Source organism: Lissotriton helveticus, chromosome 7 (genome assembly GCF_964261635.1).
Source record: "Lissotriton helveticus chromosome 7, aLisHel1.1, whole genome shotgun sequence".
Taxonomy (NCBI): domain Eukaryota; kingdom Metazoa; phylum Chordata; class Amphibia; order Caudata; family Salamandridae; genus Lissotriton; species Lissotriton helveticus.
Window position 1 is genome coordinate 452,006,146 of NC_136068.1, and position 6,000 is coordinate 452,012,145.

Here is a 6,000-nt window from a genome sequence, read left to right on the forward strand (position 1 = left end):
AATCAGTTAGGACGCTACCGTGCCCAGGCCTCTTCAGATCAGGCCAATTACACAGCTAACTTGTACAGACAACGTTATACTCACCACTGCTCACCAGCCGGTGTCCAGGCCCACCGTTTACTCCCGGCCCGGGCCTCACTCCCCCTCCTCCGACCGTCCCTGCCGGAAACAACTCTGACTTCGTTTGAGGCTGCTGAACGAATAGAACTGCCGGAGAGGGGGAGGGGAGAGCGAGAGCGACGTGCGCGTTCTCGGCAAATGACGAAACTAGGCAAGGCTAGTGCGTAGCCAATGACAAAACAAGGTTGCAAATTGTATAGGACGTGCGCAGGCGTGGTACATACCCCTACACCAAATAAAACAGAAATCAGGAGGCGCGCTCTCGGCCTGTTAAGAGAGGCTGAACAATTCTTTGTGAGCGCGCAACCAGTTCAATAGGAGCGGGACAACTTGTATTTCCTTCTCGCGTACACGTCGGATAAAGGAACAAGATCTGCGGGTCGACTGTACGTGTTCGCGCAGCTTGTTAGATCGATTAACGTTCACGACCGGGCTCCTTCAGTACTTATCGTCTGCTTTTGTAATTGTGTTCATTTGTAATTTTCTGTTCATATTGTGAAGCGCTCTGACGCTTTCGGGTAAAGTCCGCGCTATATAAAAACGCATAAATAAAATACAGTATATTTATAGGCAGGAGCCATCTTATGCGTGGAGTGCAACGGAAGCGGAAAGACAACAGGGTGACGCATCCTCTGACGCGTTCAGTTGTCGCCGGATAATAGGGTAGGATAGTTGATGTCAGCGAAGGGTACTGTAGTGTCCTAGCATGGACACGTTCTAGTGTTCCAGTGTGATGTAACTTACTTTACACCCACCCACCACAGACGTCATGGTGTCACATGACGCTGTCAATAAATGGGGCGGAGCGCACGTGCTCGAGGCCATTCCCACTACCCTCATCTGGTGTCTGTGTCAGGTCATTTACTGCTCCTCACATGTGGGCCCAGGGCCCTCCACCACCAATCCTACAATGGCGACGAGGCCGGTAGTGCGTCCCATGCGTGCCACTACCCTCGGCTAATCGAAAAGGAAAAGGGGAAGAGAGCTGCCCGCCTAGAGGGCATCCCCAGTGGCGAGGCGCAACGCGCCGTGAGGCTGGTAGGCACGCCGGCGCCATACAGCAAGCCGACCGGAGCCCACCCGCGTCGACCGCCACCACCGAGTGCCACCCAGCAGCTGCGGACCGCCCAGAGCCCACCTGCGACGGCCGCGAGGCTTCCGACCCCCACCGGAGAGGTGCACGGGCCGAGCGGAGCCTACCCGCCACGACCGCGACCAAGCATCTGGCCCGCCGGCCGAAGGTGAGCCCCACGGGCGAAGTGCCCGCCCCGAACTGTGCCATAAATAAGCAGGACCAGCGGAGCCTACCCGCGGCCTGCCCGAGTCGTCCCCCGCCCCCGCCGCGTGTGAGCTTGGAAGCGGCAGGGGCACAGAGACTGAAGACCGCGGTGAACATAAGTGCGGCCGGACCCGCAATCACCGACGACTACGAGGGGGAGGGAGCGGAGTAGCTAACCGCCTCCCGACCCCCCTCGCCACGTCATCCGGGCCAGCGGAGCCCACCCGCGGCTCGCCGGTAGCCCCCAGCGAAGGAGGACTCAGCAACGCCAGCGGAGCCCACCCGCGGCCTGCCGGCGGCACCCCAGCGTGTATTGACACTGCAGAGCCAGCGGAGCCTACCCGCGGCCTGCGAGGTACAGGGCAGGTCTCCGCCGCGCAGCGTGAGCAAGGTGAAGCTGCTGCGGCGGGAGACCGGGGACAAGTGAAGCCTGCCGTGCCCGAGAGCTATTGAGCCATTACATAGGCAGAGCCGGCGGAGCCTACCCGCGGCCTGCCTCAAGCGTCCCCTGTCCCGGGGAGAGTGACCAGAGCCTACCGCGGGTGACGCCCCGCACGGCCCCAGCGCCGAAAAGGAAAAGGAACCGCCAACAGCACCGCCTCTCGGTGCTCTCACCCGCTCCGCACAGGCAACGCCCCCGCACGACCACGCATCGCCCACCAACCCCCCTGCCCGCGCGGGGACTGAGGAAGCCTGCCACGGGCGGTGAGGGCGCAGAGCAGTGAAGGCGGAGTGGGCGTCAGCAACAGGGGCATGCCTCACCACCTTGGTTTCCCCGGCGGGACAGTGAGGCGCCTGCATGCGGCCAGGAGCCGCCGAGTCCACATGTGCCCTCACAGAGAAATGAAGTGACGGTGCACCCAGCACGAAACCCCCCCTTTGGTGGGTTTTCACCTTAAGCACAGCAGTGCATTCCACAAGAAATCTGCCCCAAAGCAGGAAAGAGACTTACTGTGCATCAGCAGCAGCTCCAGCCCCACGATTGCACTGAAGAGTGGATGATAGAGTGCAAGGTCAGGGAAGAAGGTATTTAGCAAAGCATGCTGCTACAAAAGTGAAGTCTACCGCCATCTAGTGGCCAGAGAGGAAAAGGGCACCTGCATCGATAAGCAAGACAACAAGCACTGCACACTACAAGTCCATTCCGCAATAGCAAGGGGTAACAGACTAAGTCTAAACAACGCCCCTAAGGAGAATTTACGACTCCCGCAGCAAGTAATTTCTCAACAGCGAAAGTAACAGCGAAAGCATCTAACCTCCCGCAGCAAGCAACTGCGCAACAGCGCAAGTGACACCCACACACACCAGCAAGGAGTCGGCGGCTGCCACTTCCAACGCGACGTGGGAAAAGGCACCAATGCCTCACGAAGCATCCAAGCACTGACGTCTGGAGGAAACGGCTGCCAAGCACTAAAAGAACGTCCAGGGAAACGACTGCCGCGATCAAAGGACGGAGAGAGCAGCGACGCCTTGTGGCCACAGGCGCTCACCGCATCATCAACTACTCCCGCCAACGGTCCAAAGCATCAAGTACCCGACGACAGCCAAAGCAGCAAGTACCCAACGTCACGCCGCAGGCGTCCCAGAACCCTGAACAGTAAGTGCGCAAACAACGCGCCACGTGGCGACGCACAGCCACCGCAAGCAGAAAGAAGAATGCAGGCAGCGCCATCGCGCAGAACAATCTTCGCGAACGATCGCCCATCAAGTGCCGACCCGCGACAGATCCATGGCGCCTCCCAGGAGCCGATCCCCAGAATGATCGCCCATCAAGTGCTGACCCACAACGGGTCCCTCAGGAACTGTTGTAGCGCAAAGTCCGACAGGACGACCGAAAGCAACCTGCCAGGCATCGGCAGAAGTGGACCACCTACCGGTCCAGGACGTTCAACCATGAACAGGTCTCCAAACATGGACCCCCGAACGTCACCAACAACCATCAAGAAAAGAAAGCATCAATAAAAGAAGGTTCGCGACACCAACTCTGGCTGCGGAGGAAGAAGGAGAAAGTGTCCCCGACGAGGACAAGACCAGCGGTACACATGCAGGGTGCGCGCACTGCATGGAGGTCCCAGGTCAGAAGAGAAGACACAAGATTAGTCCAAGTGATGTCGCGATGCAGTAGGAAGAAAAGGAGAGATCTGAGTGGCACGTTTGCCACTGCGAAAAAGAAGGAAGAAAAGGAGAGATCTGAGTGGCACGTTTGCCACCGTGAAAAGGAAGGATGAAAAGGAGAGATCTGAGTGGCACGTTTGCCACCGCGAAAAGGAAGGAAGAAAAGGAGAGATCTGAGTGGCACGTTTGCCACCGTGAAAAGGAAGGATGAAAAGGAGAGATCTGAGTGGCACGTTTGCCACCGTGAAAAGGAAGGAAGCATATCCATGTGGCCTGTTGCCACAATTAAGAGTAGAAGGAGAAGTCAGTGCGAAGCAACGTCCTCACAGAGAAACAACTAAGGAAAGACAGAGAGGAGTGCAGGAAGACGAAGATCGCTCACTCCCGAAGAGAAGTAAGGTGACAAGTGCCAGGACAACAGTGAGAGGAACACGAGGCCGGAAGAACACCAGTGGCAGAGAAGATCAGCTGACAGACGATGTTTCCGCACACCCAGGATCTGCGGAGAGGAGCAAGCGAGACCGTTAGTGACATCCACCTTTGGGGTCACACGGACACTGGACACATGCCAGCCGTGGTGACCCAGGGGCAGAGGCCTCCGGGACGCAGTCCCCGCGACGAGAGACGGTCCTCCGACGCCCATCCGAAAGGTCCGGGGAGGGCGAAGACATCGCAAGCAAAGACAGAAACCAACAGCTACCTTGGGACGAGGCTGCGGAATCTGAGGTGAGACACATCGTCTCTTCCATACCCCCACTGACGGCGGCGCAGGAACAACTGATGTGGACACATCCAGCCCAGCGCGAATCCGAGAAGAGGACCTCAAGGATATCCCGTGGCAGGGGAACACCGACGAGAGGGGTCATCCTAGTGAGAGGGATGCCTTGCAACGGATCTGCCTTTTGCCAAGTAGGACACAGACTACAAATAAAGCTAAGGCCAAGGCCGGAAATCGTGCATCATTCCCCGGCGAACCACCAGAACTCTAACTGCACCCATCGCCGTGGAAGTGAGCAAAAGAAGGACTGTGAGGACAATTTGGTTGCAGAGTCGTCAACAGACTGTGTCCATCGAGCACCACAAACCGGTGCCACTGTGAACTGATGTTTCCCGCAACAGATTGAACATCATCTGTGATTCCAAGCAGCAGCGGATCGAAAGACACTGCGGAAGCTGAACACTTGACTACACCCTGATACATGTTATTTTCCCCACAGGTTGATTTTTGAATGTGGGTCCTTGCAATTAAAAAATGGGAGGGATGTAGTGTCCTAGCATGGACACGTTCTAGTGTTCCAGTGTGATGTAACTTACTTTACACCCACCCACCACAGACGTCATGGTGTCACATGACGCTGTCAATAAATGGGGCGGAGCGCACGTGCTCGAGGCCATTCCCACTACCCTCATCTGGTGTCTGTGTCAGGTCATTTACTGCTCCTCACATGTGGGCCCAGGGCCCTCCACCACCAATCCTACAGGTACGAGTTGCGAGGAAAATCTAGTGGGTAACAGAAGTGTTTCCTTTTAACAGTGTTACTGTGTAGTTGTGATTCCACACCATCCTTAAAGTAATCCATTTTTTTATCAGAACTACAATGGTAACGCTTTGCGCTGACTGTACAGTAAGCCGCTATAGATAGTTCCGGGGGTAATGGGGATAGCTCGCTCGGCCTTGAGCACTGTGGAGGAATGGCGTCTTTTTGGTACTGTTACCATGTGAGTTTGTAACCACGGACGCGATTCTGAAGACCGAGCCACTGACGTGACCTAAGTTTACAATTCCAGAATGCATTACTATGTTAGAAGAAACACCCGATCTATCTCACTGTTCCTTTGCAACATGGAGTCATCTTGTAACCAATGTTTAGTGCCCGCGATTAGTTAACCATGGCAACCAGGCTGGCTCCATGAATTTTCATCTGGATGGTCCATGGGTGCCGTTGGGTGGGCCACGGCGGACTAACTTTTTGGTTCTTTCGAAGGTAGCCTGAACTCCTAGATTACACCATATCTACTTCCAAACAGGCAACACAATACAAATGGTAGATCCTGTGTGTACATAGAGGGTTGAGTAGTGGGAAATCGAGTTCAAGTTCATTTTAGGGTTTACTGGTGGGTAGTTAGTGCTACAGGGATGTAAGCATTTTGTCTTGTCTTAGTTTACTTCCATCACATTTATTATACAAACACATAATGCCAATGATTTGTGAGTGTGAAGTGAATGACTGGAAATTGTTTGTGTTAACATGGAGGGAAGCTGTAATTCTACACGCATAGGTAAATGTTTCTCGTGCCTCCAGAACGTTTCCCTAAATGGAATGACGCCTAGACAGAACAGCTGGGATTGAAGTCACCAACTCTCCAAGCTGCAATCCTCATGTCCTTTGCACTGGAGTTTAGGTTCGCCTTATCACGTGTAAATCTTAAAACCGCAGTTCCACCATCTAAGACAACTAAGTAAGAGGAGTAAGTAAGATAAGCAA

General features: G+C 55.0%; 1 protein-coding gene across 1 annotated transcript in view; it reads right to left on the reverse strand.

The window, feature by feature from the left end:
• The window catches only part of PPP4C (protein phosphatase 4 catalytic subunit), a 182,665-nt gene extending 182,402 nt beyond the window's left edge, over window positions 1-263 (reverse strand). Inside the window, exon 1 of the mRNA XM_078652391.1 lies at window positions 85-263. The gene's annotated coding sequence lies outside the window, so the exon portion shown is untranslated. The remainder of the gene's footprint in view (window positions 1-84) is intronic.
• Window positions 264-6,000: the final 5,737 nt, after the last annotated feature.